Genomic DNA, 15,680 nt, shown 5'->3' on the forward strand with positions numbered 1-15,680 from the left:
ACACTTTTTAGTGGGATTTTGTGCATTTTGACAGTTTTGACATATTTTCGTATTTTGGCTATAACTTGAGCTACAATAATAGGATTGGAATGATTCTTGAACCAATTTGAAGATAAGAGATAGATCTACAACTTTGATGAAAACATCTGAATCCAGTTTGAAGGTTTTCCAAGTCAAAAAGCCGAAGTACAGTAGCCAATTTCATTTGGTCGAAACTGAAATAGGGCAATGAGCAGTCAAGGGTATTTCAGTCATTTCGCAGCCTACACAAATCCAAATGAGGTGATTCTTGATGCATTGGAAAGCTAACTCAAAGGGCTACAAGTTTCATGTTTTGGTCAAGAGCTAAATCAACTTTTATCATCAAGAAAAGTTCAGTGGAAGTTGATGCAAAATCGGAGCAGAGCTGGAAATTGAACCAGAAGTGACCAAATGGGTCACTGTAGCAATCCGGCCGGAATTTGGCCGGATTTGTGGCCGGATTCCTGGCCGGATTGTGGTCAGAAAAGGCTGCTATTACGTATAAAACTCAATTTCACCTCCACCAACTCACATGTGATGCTAGACATGTGAGAAACATTTCCAGCTGTAAAAGGTAGGTGTAAACCTCTAGTCTTGACCAACCTTTCATCTTTATATAGTCAAGATTTGCAAGATTGAAGGGGAATAGAGAGACATACGGGAGAACTTGGAGAGTGTAGAAATGTAGCTCGTTCATCTTCTGAATGTTAGGTTAGCATTAGTGTAGACTAGTATAGTTCATCCATTCTTGTATGTTAGCTAGATTAGGAGGAAGATCGAGATAAAGAGGGAGGAGTTGAAGCTCAAGTGACATGGGTTATCTCTTCTCCAATTCTTTATCTTTTGTATCAGATTCTTAAGTTTAGTTGATATGCAAGTTCTGGATTTTGTGTTCAATATGTGTCTCTAAAGTTTATGCCTTGGGTTTGGTTGAACTTTCTATAATTGTTAGTGTTTATTATTTGGTTATTTGATTGCTGTGATTTGAGCAAGTTATTTAGCACTTTGGCTCTTTAAATCATGATTAATCTGGTACCATTGATTGTGATTAACTAAGGTGTTGTTTCTGCAATGAAAATTGAGATTTAACACTAGTTCAAGAAGTGATAAACATAGGGAGTACACTCACGAAAGTAGAGGTGCACCTATGTGGTTTTTAGTGATTCATTTCATGTAATTTCACTAAAGAAATGAACTTGTAGCTAATTTCATAACCATGAGAATAGGTATGGATTAGTTATAAGTATAATTGATTCACTACAAAAGTAAATTCAAATGCATAAGGAAATTACAGCATAACTAGCCTAGATGTAGTACTCAATGATCCAAATATAGCACTTGCATGAGTAGTTAGGGATACCACAACCTAAGGAGCTTTTATTTGTTATTTTGTATAATTTCAATAGGTTAAATTTGTTATAATTCATTAATAGTCTAAATAATAGAGAAGCTTTAGTAATACCGATAATTGTTCACTCTTCCCTGTGGGATCGACCCGAAATATACCCTAAACTACTAGTTGACCTGTATACTTGCAGTGAACGGGTGTAATTCGATTTTTTTTAACTTGTACGTGTGTAAAATACCCGTCAAGTTTTTGGCGCCGTTGCCGGGGAAGATTTGGCAATATCGGTGTGAAGAGTAACTTTATTAGTTTAGACATTTTATTAGTTATAGTGTGAATGTTATTTTCTATAATTTTAGTGCTTTATGTGTGTATGTGTTTTATTACCTATTTTTCTTACTAATTTTGATTTTGAGGTTGTTTAAGAGCAATTTTAGGTGATGAGAAGGGTAGGTCAATTTGGAGGACAATGCTTGAGAAGTGGAAGAGTGGCAATGGATGGTTACAAAGTGCAAAGCTCCTTCAATAGAGGTAACCAAGAATTTACTGAATGTATGTCTTTTGAAGATGGTTTAAGGTGCTTAAAGACTAAATTTGATGTTATGATGCTACAAGTTCAAATGGACACAATTATGCATGAAATTGAGCAAGGGAGGAATGTTAATGCTTTTAATTCTTATCATGTGATTTGTGACTTGTGTGGAGGTTATCATGCTACTAATACATGTATGCAAGCACAAAATGTGGATTATTATGATGAATTAGAGCATTACAATCCTTGTTTTGATCGATATAGTGCTAATTGGAGCAATTCTCCTGCTTATGGTAGGGATAATCAATGTACATATAGTGATTATCCATATTTTTATGATTACCAACCTAAAAGTGTCCAATATGAATCAAAACCATCTTGGGAGTTGGCAATAGAGAAGTTAGCTAATACACCTCTACCTTGGGAGTTAGAAAGTGAACCATTAGCTAATGATTCTAATGCATCTTGGGAGTTAGCTGTAGAAAATTTTTCTAATCAATTTGATTTAGCAATAGAAAAGCTAGCAAATACAACTTCCGACCGTTTTGATAGGATTGAGGAAAGAATAGATGAATTAGCTTCTCACTTTGGTAGAATACATGAGAAATTGAATGCATTGTGTGAAGTTATTTTCTCTAAAAATTTGCAAAATGATCCTAGCATGAATGGTGGGAATGTTGTATGTGAAAATGAGTTGCATTTTGATGAAAATGATGAATCTCAAGTGTGTTTTAATGAGCAAATATCCATTTCACATGATAATATCTTTGGAACTAACTTTGAGCCTCAAGAGGTGAGTTTTAATGACTCATTTTTCACCCCTCCTGAGGAGTGCATTGAAAGTATAAGTTCTAAGGGTATTGCTGCCCAAGATACTCTCATGGCATTTCATTTGGTAAGTTCTCAAGTGGTGCATATTCAAGGTAATATCTATGAAACACTTGGGATATATAAGTCACTTCCATCTCTCATATCATTAGAACATGTGATTTTTACTATAAAGTCACCATTTAATGATCCATCACGTCCAAAAATGATGGATTATTCGTTAACTAAGCCTCCTTGAAAAATGAGGAGATATAGTCAAGCTAATAACTATAAAGAAGCGCTAGTTAGGAGGCAACCCAACGATTTCTTGTTTTTAGTAAGTTTAAGTGTTTAATTACTATTTTTGTGTGTTTTACAGGTAGCAATGACAATGGTTTATGCAATTTGTTTCAAGTGCAAAAGAGCTTATAAGGAAGCAAAAAGGGAGTTTTCTTGTTCATTTAATCCAATTCATGCATTTAAAGTGCTTTATGCTAAAGTTAAAGTTATATGGATGCATGATTTCATGTTTCAAGGTGCAATTGGTTGAGAAAGCACATTTTTCATGTTTAAGGTGAGTTTTTCTTGAAAAAAATGAAGAAATTTGAAAATTGGGTAAGTAAAAAAGTTTGTAAATGAAAAAGGAAGGAAAAACTGCAGAAATAAAAAAAAATTTCTTCAGTAAATCCGGCCAATTTTTGGCCAGATTCATGGACGGATTGACAGGGGAGGCGAAACTAAAAAAAATTTTGCTCACTGCCTCATATCCGGCAGGAAATCCGGCCAGAATCTGGCCGGATATGCAGAATTTACAAAAACAAAAAAAAATGGGTACTGTAGCAAATCCGACCAACTTTAGGCCGGATTGTCCAGTAAAATTGGAAAAAAAAATTTCGAAGCTACTGGCCAGTATCCGGTCGAGAATCCGGCCGGAAACTGGCCGGATTCTGGCCAATTTCGCGCAATAAGGGGAATCCGCGCGGATTCCCCAAGTTCTGGCCAATTTCGCGCAATAAAGGGAATCCGCGCGGATTCCCCAAGTTTCTTCTTCCTCCCTTCTTCAACACTTCACACACACTCACACCTAAAACACACACTACTCCTAAAATCCATCTTTTCACCATCCAATCTCCAAACTAAATACACCAAAACACTCCCCTCTCCCTTGTGAGTTGATTCCATAGGTTAAAATCCTTCAAAAACAAGTTTTAATTCGGATTTGAGCTTGAGAAGAACAAGGGTTTCAAATTTTTGAACTCTTCAATTGGGGCCAAATTGGAGTGAAATTTTTGGGGGTTTCTTCACCATTTGCATCATTAATCATCTACCAACAAGTTTGAGGTAACAAATATTCACCAAATGTTGTCATTTGAATTTTGCCAATTTTCACTTTATTCTATTTTTGGGCAATTTCGAATTTTTTTTCATTTTGTGAAGTTTGATGCTTTTTATGATGTTATTGAGCTTATTGATGATTATTGGTGATGTTTAACTCATGGGTTTGTGATTATTTGGTGAATTTAGCAATTTTTAGCTAATTTTGAGGATTAATTTGATTTGATAACAATTAGCTAAATTCTTGAGGCAATTGGGTTGAAGAAAATTGTATGAGAGTAATGGATTACTCTAAGATATTTACATGCTAAATTTAGGCTTAATTAGCTTATCCTTTGATTTTTGGCATGTTTATTCTAGAAAATTTGATTAAAGTTGAATTAATGACCTTTTTAAGTCTAAACTCATGGTTAAGGTACTTTTTAGCATTTCATTATGCTTATTTAGGTCATTAAGTTGGGAGTGGGTTGTGTGATTGTTTAGTTGCTTCTTCTAATTATTTGGACATTTTATGCTTAAATGTTTTAATTGGAAAAGAATAAAAGAAGCATTTGTTGTTGATAATCAATTGTAAAGTCTTGCTTATGAAGTTAATTGCTAATTATTATGTGAGTAAGTTGATAAGATTGGCTAATTAAAGATAAAGAGGTAAAAGTGAATGAGTTTTCATTATCTTTACTTAGCAATGTGCCCATTAAGTGAAATTATTGAATTTAGGTACAATGGCTCGCACTAAGAAAGTCGGAGTGAAATCTCCTCCTCCCAATAGGAGAGGAGAAGCGTCTACGTCTAGACCACCGCGCTTGAAAAGAAAAGCGAGTAGACGCCTTGTGCTTCAAGACGATCCATCATCCAAGGAGGAGAATCAACAACAAGAACAACAAGAGGAATAAGAGGCACAAGGGGAACAAGAGGAGGAAGTCCCATATGATAAGTCGCGCTTCACTTCCGCCGAAAATGAAGCTTGGTACAATGCTAGGAGAGGAGCTAAGGTATTGGTGGAGAAAGATGTCACTCCGGATGTTGAGGAGGTCTACCATCTCAAGGCTTCCTTTGCCAAATTGGGATGGGAAAACTTCTTTAACATCCCAAACTTCTATTATGAAGAGCTTGTCTGAGAATTCTACGCGAATGTGGAGGACAAGAAGGTTTTTCACTACGACATGGAGGTGATTACCAGTACAGTACGAGGGAGAAAAGTTCGAATCCATAGAGGTGATTTGGAGCGCTATCTTCATGTTTCGGATGTGGGGCACAAGGTAGATTTGAAGAAAGCCTTCAAACCCAACGATTTGGACTCTTGGAACATGCTAGAGGCACTTGTACGCTTGGGGGTTGAGTATAAAGCTACTAGGATGACTGGGCGATATTTCATATTGACTTCGTTATTTCCGGAGTCGCAACGTCTTATTTACCTATTTTCCTCCAACAATATTCCGAGGGCGAGTGGAACCAATGAGGCGCACACAAGTGATATCTATTTCTTGGATAAAATGGAGCATGGCTTAGGAAACATCCAAGGCATTCCATTGGGAAGTATTATCACCAACCACATGTGGGCTGTGGTTCATAGTAACGACATCAAACATGCCTTCCCATATCCTCGGTTCCTGACCATTGAGTTCCAAAGGGTTGGAGTGGATTTTTCTAATGCTATCCCTACGGGTCTCAAGAAGAAGGATGTCTTTACACTGGATTTTTGCAGGTTCATTTTGAAAAGTAAAGACTTAGGAGGTCCTTAGACTCAAGAAGGTGCTCAATGAGACATTCGGCACGAGAAGTAAGCTGAGATTCAACGTATTGAAGGAGCTCAAGGGGTTGAAATAACCACCCCACCGGTCTCAACTGAGCCGTCTTCCTCCCGTCGTCCATCCTCACCTCAGGACACTCGGTCGTTTTTTAAGAAGATAATGGATAAGCTACTTTACGTCGAGGCTGAGGTGAAGAAGAGCCGCCAAGAGAACAAACGGAACTTTGAGCGTCTTCGTCGCATCGAGACCAAGTTGGGTATTGAAGCTCCTCCAACTCCACCATCTTCACCTGACCAAGCGACTACTTGAGGGAGTGCTCGTCACCTCGTGACATTGCCACTAGTTTTTCTTTTATTTTCTGTAGTATTTGTGATGTTTAATTTTTAGTGATTTTCTTTATTTCTTTTTTGTGAACTAATCCAAGTGATCTTCATCTCTGTTGTGGTGTTAGTGATTCGGACTACTTAAGGTTGGAAATTCATCATTTGGACATGGATTCGGATTGCGCAAGTTCATATGAGTATTATTTTCTTTTACTCTTTATTTATTTTCCTTTTCTCATATTGAGAACAATGTGAAGTTTAAGTGTGGGGGAGGAAATATTTGAACTTGCATTTTAATGCTATGTGATGATATTTTGTGGATATAAATGCTTAGAAATGTTGGAATTGTACATAGAAATAATGCCATGTGGATAATTTGCCTGAAATTGAGTTTGTTGACAGGGAGTTTTCATCCATTTATAAGGGGAAACTCTGTCAAAATTTTTCTAAAATCTTTTTCAATATTGCACTATGGCCCAAAAATTCTTTAATTTTTTGCATTTTTATTTTAAAAAGGGCTAAATTGTTTCAACCTTAAGAGTTTAATTCTTCCAATTGTTGAAACTTTATGTGTATTTTGGAAGGTTTAGTCCTCATTTAACTTGGAAATTCTTATTATGCAATTAGGATTTTTGCATTTTAGAAAGTATATTTGGTAAAGTGAGGAAAATTATGTCTATAAATTTTACATGTTTAATGAGATTTCTTCTCTTTATTTAATTTTGCAAGAAAGTGATTGATATAGTCGATAAAGGTTATACTCCTCCTTTGATTATTTTTATATAATTTTCTAAGAGAGAATATCTATTTATTGCCCTTTATTTCTGAAAAAGAAAATAAAAGAAAATAAAAGAGAAAAGAAAGTAAATAAAAATTGTTCTACTCCAATGATTCGCGTACCGAGTAACCGGGGGTTGGCATCTACAAATGTCGACATTCGCGTTAAAAGGTATTTGAATTAAGAGTATGCATAGCAACTTGAATAAGTGAAATGTTGAGTAACCGGGGATCTTCACCTAAAAGTGTCGATTTTCGCGTAAAAAGGCATTTTCACTATTTAAGTAAAATTAGTGTGAATAAATCACTCTTAGTTGTAAAATTTTAAAAAAAAAAGAATGATTATAGGAGGAGGAAAACTAAAAATTGACTATGTGATTTGCTTATTTGTGAAATTAGGTTAGGGTAAGAGATTAAGTGTAACTTATTAAATTAGGGTATAATTATCTTTCCTTTACTTGATATTATGAGTATTTAGTATAATTTGAAAAATTGTATAATGATTGTTTTCCAAGTCATGAGGAATTAAATTTGACAAAAGTGCATATATTGTTACACCTCTTGAATCATTGTAATTGATTATGTGTAAATTGCTTGAGGACAAGCAATGATTTAAGTGTGGGGGAGTTTGATAAGTGACTAATTTACGTAATAATTGTATGATATTTTATATTATTTTGAGTCACTTTGGTTACATTATTAGAAGAAAATGATTCATTTTGGCTATAATTGGTGAAAAATGCTTTTAAGTGATTAAATGAGGTTTTTATCACTTTTTAGTGGGATATTGTGCATTTTGACAGTTTTGACACATTTTCGTATTTTGCCTATAACTTGAGCTACAATAATTGGATTGGGATGATTCTTGAACCAATTTGAAGATAAGAGATAGATCTACAACTTTGGTGAAAACATCTGAATCCAGTTTGAAGGTTTTCCAAGTCAAAAAGCCGAAGTACAGTAGCTAATTTCATTTGGTCGAAGCTGAAATAGGGCAATGAGCAGTCAAGGGTATTTCAGTCATTTCTCAGCCTACATAGATCTAAATGAGGTGATTCTTGATGCATTGGAAAGATAACTCAAAGGGCTACAAGTTTCATGTTTTGGTCAAGAGCTAAATCAGCTTTTATCATCAAGAAAAGTTCAGTGGAAGTTGATGCAAAATCGGAGCAGAGCTGGAAATTGAACCAGAAGTGACCAAATGGTCACTGTAGCAATCCGGCCGGAATTTGGCCGGATTCCTGGCCGGATTGTGGTCAGAAAAGGCTGTTATGTACGCGTAAAACTCAATTTCACCTCCACCAACTCACGTGTGATGCTAGACATGTGAGAAACATTTCCAGCTGTAAAAGGGAGGTGTAAACCTCAAGTCTTGACCAACCTTTCATCTTTATATAGTCAAGATTTACAAGATTGAACGGGAATAGAGAGACATACGGGAGAACTTGGAGAGTGCAGAAATGTAGCTCTTTCATCTTCTGAGTGTTAGGTTAGCATTAGTGTAGACTAGTATAGTTCATCCATTCTTGTATATTAGCTAGATTAGGATGAAGATCAAGATGAAGAGAGAGGAGTTGAAGCTCAAGTGAATGGGTTATCTCTTCTCCAATTCTTTATCTTTTGTATCAAATTCTTAAGTTTAGTTGATATGCAAGTTCTGGGTTTTGTGTTCAATATGTGTCTCTAAAGTTTGTGCCTTGGGTTTGGTTGAACTTTCTATAATTGTTAGTGTTTATTATTTGGTTATTTGATTGCTATGATTTGAGCAAGTTATTTAGCACTTTGGCTCTTTAAATCATGATTAATCTGGTACCATTGATTGTGATTATCTACGGTGCTGTTTCTACAATGAAAATTGAGATTTAACACTAGTTCAAGAAGTGATAAACATAGGGAGTACACTCACGAAAGTAGAGGTGCACCTATGTGGTTTTTAGTGATTCATTTCATGTAATTTCACTAAAGAAATGAACTTGTAGCTAATTTCATAACCATGAGAATAGGTATGGATTAGTTATAAGTATAATTGATTCACTACGAAAGTAGGATTCAAATGCATAAGGAAATTACATTATAACTAGCCTAGATGTAGTACTCAATGATCCAAATATAGCACTTGCATGAGTAGTTAGGGATACCACAACCTAAGGAGCTTTTATTTGTTATTTTGTATAATTTCAATAGGTTAAATTTGTTATAATTCATTGATAGTTTAAATAATAGAAAAGTTTTAGTAATACTGGTAATTGTTCACTCTTCCCTGTGGGATCGACCCGAAATATACCCTAAACTACTAGTTGACCTGATACTTGTAGTGAACGGGTGTAATTCGGTTTTTTTTTTAACTTGTACGTATGTAAAATACCCGTCAGATCCCATAGGAAAGATTGCAATTACCGGTGTTTTTCGAACTCCTTTATTATCTAGACTACCATAAACGTAAAAGTAATGAAAATTAGCACTTGAAAGTTCCTAGATGTATGGAATTCCTTACTACTCTTGCAAATGAAATTACCGGTTAAGTGAATGCTATTATCTTGGCTAGTTATGGCGTAATTTCCTTATGCATGTGAAACCTACTCTCGTAGTGAATTAACTATACTTGTAATTAAGCCATACCTACTCTCGTGGTTATGAAATTAACTATAAGCTCATTTCTTCTATGAAATTACATGAACCAAGTCACTTAAACCACATAGGTGCACCTCTACTCTCGTGAGTGTACTCTCCTAGGTTTATCATTTACTTAAACTAGTGTTAAATTCCAATTTTCATTGCAAACTTAACACCTTAAGATTATCATAATTAATGGCCAGTTAATCATGATTAGATAAGCAAAAGTGATAAATAACTTGCTCAAAATAATATCACCAAGTAGCCAAGTAAACCTCACAAACAAAATATAGCAAGTTCAACCATAACTCTAGGCATAAACTTTAACTAAACATGAAGAAAATAAAAGAAATATCCATACTTGTATTATAACTAAACATAAGATGCAATGCAAGAAATAAAGTGATAGGAGAAATGTCACCCATGTCACTTGAACTCCATGCTCTCCATCTTCATCCTCAACTTCATCTAAGTTTAGTTACCAATACAAGAAGGAAATACTACCCTAACTAATGAACTAAGAAAAACTAGTGAAAGCTACATTTCTGGTGAGTTTCTCTAGCCTTTCAAAGTTTTTGAATCTTGAAAGTCCATGGCTATATATAGATGAATGTAGTCAAGAAATGAGGCTTGAAACATCCCTTTTACAGCTGCTAATTGGTTGTTACACGTTCATCAATAGCTGTGAATTATTAAAGAAGGAAACAAGTTGCACAAGTGGAGAGCAACCATTTCTGATCAGAATCTGGACAATTCAACTGCAATTTTCTCTATGATTGAGGCAGAACTAGCTCTTGTGTAAAACAAGAAAGTTGTAGATCTCTGAATTCTCTTTCCAATGCCTCAAGAATCATCCCATTTGGAGCTCTGTCGACCAAGATATAATCAAAATACCACTAACTGGTCAGAGCTCTATTGTCAGCTTCCGACAGCAGACTTTGACTTCTATATTTTGACATTTTGACCAAGAAAATGGCTGAATTGGACTTTGATGTCTTCATACCAAATTTAGATACGTTTCTTAGCTTCAAAATGATTTAAGAATCATCTCAATCCAATATATGCAGTTCAAGATATAGCCAAAATATCACAGGTTGCCAAAGCCGACTTTTCTTGCATTCTTTTGTCCTTAAATTGCATTTTCTCTTTTACACTTCATATTTTATTTTTATCACTTTAAACCATCATCAGTCATCCAATTATCTTCTCAATGCACTCCATTTGATGATTGAATCATTAAACCTAGAAACTATGAAGTTTTTACCGTAAAAATCCTTAAAATGCAATTTTTACACTTTAACCATAAAATGTATATTTTCACTAGAATCCTAGTTTATTAGCTATAAAACTAAATAAAACACATCAAAACTAACTAATAAAAAACACACTAAAAATACGTAAAATATCTACTTGTCAGAATGATTGTGCCACACTTTGTTGCTTCTTTGATCCCCAAGAAAATACTCCAGAACCAAGTGAAAAACAAAAGCCTAAGGTGCTCTTCATATTATCAAGGCATCCACCCCAATCACTATCACAATAAACATGCAAATTTAAAGTAGCACCTTTGCTGAATTTGATGCCGTAGTTAAATGTCCTTTGATGTATCTTTATACTCTCTTGGCTGCTCCAAGATGTAATTGACTGGGATTGTGTATAAACCTTGACATCTTTTTTGTCAAGCTTTTCACTTACAACAAGTGGTGTGGCCATCAGTTTACAATTAGTCATGCCAAATTTCACAAGAATATTTTCAGCATATTTCTTTTGACAAATAAAGGTTCCATTATCATATTGATAAATCTCCATACCAAGAAAATGATGTAGCAGTTCCATATCATTCATTTTATATATTTTCATCATGTCTTTCTTAAAATCAGCAATCATCTTCTCATTGTTATTGGTGTAAAGCAAATCATCAACATAAAAAGCAACATTGAGAATTTTGAGCTATCTTGAGTTTTCACATATAAGGTTTGTTCACTTTTACTCTTCTTGAATTCTTGCTCCATGAAGTAAGAATCAATTTGGCTATGCAAAACCCTTGGAGTTTGTTTCAATCCATACAATACTTTCTTCAACTTATACACTTTGTCTTCTTGTCCTTTTTCGACAAAACCTTGAGATTGTTCAACATACACATGTTCCTTCAATTCTCCATTCAAAAAGGCAGATTTAACATCAAGTTGGTAGAAATTCCAGCCTTTATGGACTGCCATGGCAATGAGAGTTCTAATTGTATCAAATCTTGCAACCGGTGTGAATGTTTCGTTATAGTCAATTTCGAGCTGTTGTGGATAACCCTTAGCAACAAGTTTTGCCTTCTTCTTTTGGATTGAACCATTCAGATTCAACTCGACTTTGTAAATCCACTTGACACCAATGATCTCCTTGTCTTGAGGCTTTTCAACTAGCTTCCAAGTCTCATTTTTCTCAATTGCATAAATTTCATCTTCCATTGCGTTTTTCCAATCCTTTTCTGCATATGCTTCTTCAAAATTTTCTGGTTCAAGAATGCAAAAATTATTTCTTGCATAAATATCACTCAAACTCCTCATTTTCTTTGGAGTTGAATTGGGAAAATTCGAACTTGAACTTGGAGATGATGGTGGACTGCTTGTTGGTGTTGAATCATCATCATTTTCTTCTTCATTTGTTGAATTTTCTTCTTCTTCATAATGACAAACAACCTCCTCCAAAATCTTTTTCTCATTCCAATTCCAAGCAGCATTTGCATCAAATACAATATCTCAACTAATAATGATTTTGTTAGTCTTCAAATTAAACAATCTATAACCTTTAGACTTGGAGTTATAACCAACAAAAATACATTTTTCACTTACTTCATCAAATTTGTCCCTCTTTTCTTTTGGAATTTGAGCATAGCAAATGTTCCAAAAAACCTTCAAGTGTTTCACCAATGGTATCCTTCCACTCCATGCTTCAATTGGAGTTTAATTCCACATGCCTTTTGTAGGATTTCGATTGAGCAAACATACAACTGTATAAACAGTTTCAGGCCAAAATTTCTTTGGCAAGTCTTTCTTTCCGAGACTCCATTTTGTTGTGGTGTGTAGCCTACGGTCAGTTTCCTTTTCAAACCTTCATCTTTACAAAATTCTTAGAATGCATTTGAGGTGTACTCTTTACCACGATCACTCAACTTCTTGATGTAACAACCACTTTATTTTTCAACAAGACTTTTGAACTTTTTAAAAATTGAAAACACCTCAGATTTTTCTTTCATGAAATAGATTCAAGTCATTCTTGAAAAATCATCAATGAAAAGGATGAAATATTTGTTACCTCCATGAGAAGTTGTCTTCATGGGCCCATAAACATCCGTATGAATCAGCTCCAAAATTTTTTTGGCTCGCCATGCAACTCATTTATGAAATGTTTGCCGGTGTTGTTTGCCAACTACACAACCTTCACAAACTTCATGTTTCTCCTCAATTCTTGGTAAGCCATATGCCATCTCTCTTTGTTGAAGCACCTTGAGGTTATGAAAATTCAAATGGCCAAATCTCTTAAGCCGCAACCATGAATTTTCATTGACATGTACTTTCAAGACTTGATTTTCACTATAATTGAATTTGGTTGGAAAACTTCGGTTGGCTTACATTTGGATTTCATCACAAGCTATCTACCATCCTTTTTCATAGATGCAGCACTCATAATCATCAAAGTTAAGTGCATATTTATGTTGAAGAAGATTCAAATTGCCAAACCTCTTATGCTCAACCATGAATTTTCATTGACGTACTTTCAAGACTCGATTTTCACTATAATTGAATTTGATTGGAAAACTTTGGTTCACTTACATTTGAATTTTCATCACAAGCTGTCTACCATTCTTTTTTTAATGGATGCAGCACTCATAATCATCAAAGTTAAGTGCAAATTTATGCTCAAAAAGATTCAAATGGCCAAACCTCTTATGCCCAACCATGAATTTTCATTGACATGTACTTTCAAGACTTGATTTTCACTATAATTGAATTTGATTGCAAAACTTCGGTTGGCTTGCGTTTAGATTTTCATCACAAGTTGTCTACCATCCTTTTTGTCATAGATGAAGCACTTATAATTATCAAAGTTAAGTGCATATTTATGCTCAAGAAGCGGTCCAAAACTCAATAAATTTTGGTCTAAATTAGGAACAAATAAAACATCACGAATGAACTTCATACCTTGCTTGGTTTGGGCACCAATTGTTCCCAATCCTTGTGCTTGAATTATGACTCCATTTCCCATTTTCATTTCAATCTTTATAGATTCATCCAAGTTAAAAAAAATAGATTCATCTCTTGTCATATGATTGCTACAATTGCTGTCAAGGTACCATACATTATCCGTGACTTTACTGGCTATGTGACAAGCATAGGATAAGTTTCCTTCTCCTTGCTTGTCTTTTCAGTCTTTATAGATTCACCCAAGTCAATAAAAATGCATTTATCTCTTGTCATATGATTGCTACAACCGCTGTCAAGGTACCATATATTATTCTTGATTTCAGTGGCCATGTGACAAGCATAGAATAAGTTTCCTTCTCCTTGCTTGTCTTTTCAATCTTTATAGATTCACCCAAGTCAATAAAAATGGATTTATCTCTTGTCATATGATTGCTACAACCGCTGACAAGGTACCATATATTATTCTTGACTTCAATGGCCATGTGACAAGCAAAGAATAAGTGTCCTTCTCCTTGCTTGTCTTTTGAAAATTGTGCTTGGTGATTGGTCTTGAATTTGCAATCCTTCTCAGTATGGCCAAATCTCTTGCAATAGTAGCAATTTGGCTTGTCTTTGTGCCAACAATCTTTCTCAAGGTGATTGGTCTTGCCACAATAGTTGCAAGGTTGTGAATTTTCAGCATTAAGACCTCTTTGAAGGTTGTTTCTTCGTCTTTCTCTTGAATTTTTGCCTTTGCCTCTTCCACGGCCATATCTACTGCCTCTTTGTGAGTCTCTATCTCTTTGGTAGCTACAAGATGGCTCTCGTTCATTGGTTTTGGGGCTGAAATTCAACTTCGATTGAAAGGCACTTTCAACAAATTTTTTTAGCATGTCTAGCCATCCTTCTCTCATGAGCTTTCAAGGATCCCATCAACTCTTGAACACTCATTGAGGAAATATCTTTTGTCTCCTCAATTATGGACACCATTGGATCAAATTTTGGAGGCAAACTAACAAGAATCATTTCAACAATTCTACTATCACTAATTTCTTCATCAAAGGTTTTCATTTCATTTACAATTGTGGTGATTTTTGTGTAGTAATTTTGAATACTTTCATCATCACTTATCTTCAAATTTTCAAGATCTTTTCTAAGATTTTGAAGAATAACATTTTTTTCACCTTAACATTCCCTTAGAACTCCTTTTGTAATATCTCCCATGCTTCCTTGGCATGACCGGCTCCCATAATTCTTGAAAAAATATTTGGACTCACTCCTTATTGGATGTGTGAAAAAGCATTTGCTTCCTTCTTCTTATGCTCCTTAAGTGCCTTTAATTCTTGATTGGTGAGACCTTCTTCACTTTCTGGTTCTCTATAGTCATTCTCTACATATTTTCACAAATCTTGTGATCTTGAAATTGTTCTCATTTTCATGAACCAATGATCACAGTGCTCACCGGTGAATATGGGAATTGGAAGACCATCACTAGTATGATTGGCCATCTTGTATGGTTGAAAATCTCTCAAATTTTTTTGGGTTTGGGGTATGAACTAAAGCTGTAAAACCTAGCTCCGATACCAATTTGTTGGATATTAGGCCAAGAATTGAGAATATTTGGAGACAAGAATTGCTTCAATTGTTTTGTTTTCTTTTATTTCTTTTCACTCTCTTATATTGGTTTGGAGGTTACAAGATCTATTTATAGTTGTAAATGATCATTCTAGATACATATGGAAGAGTTTCAGCCACACTTACCAATAACCTTCTTTATTTCCAACCTTCTAGATACATGGGGAACATGCCAAGTATCTAGAGAGCATTCCAATATTCTAGATACATAGAGAATATTCCAACTATCTCATTTACTAAGTAATTAATCAGGCTAATTGATTCAGCACATTATTCAATAGATTGATTAAAATTTGTGAAAATTGGGTACAAAAAATTACTAAATTGTTTGTGATGTAACCACAAGGTTTTTTTTTAAATGATAAT

The sequence above is a fragment of the Coffea arabica genome, chromosome 5e, assembly GCF_036785885.1.
Source record: "Coffea arabica cultivar ET-39 chromosome 5e, Coffea Arabica ET-39 HiFi, whole genome shotgun sequence".
Taxonomy (NCBI): domain Eukaryota; kingdom Viridiplantae; phylum Streptophyta; class Magnoliopsida; order Gentianales; family Rubiaceae; genus Coffea; species Coffea arabica.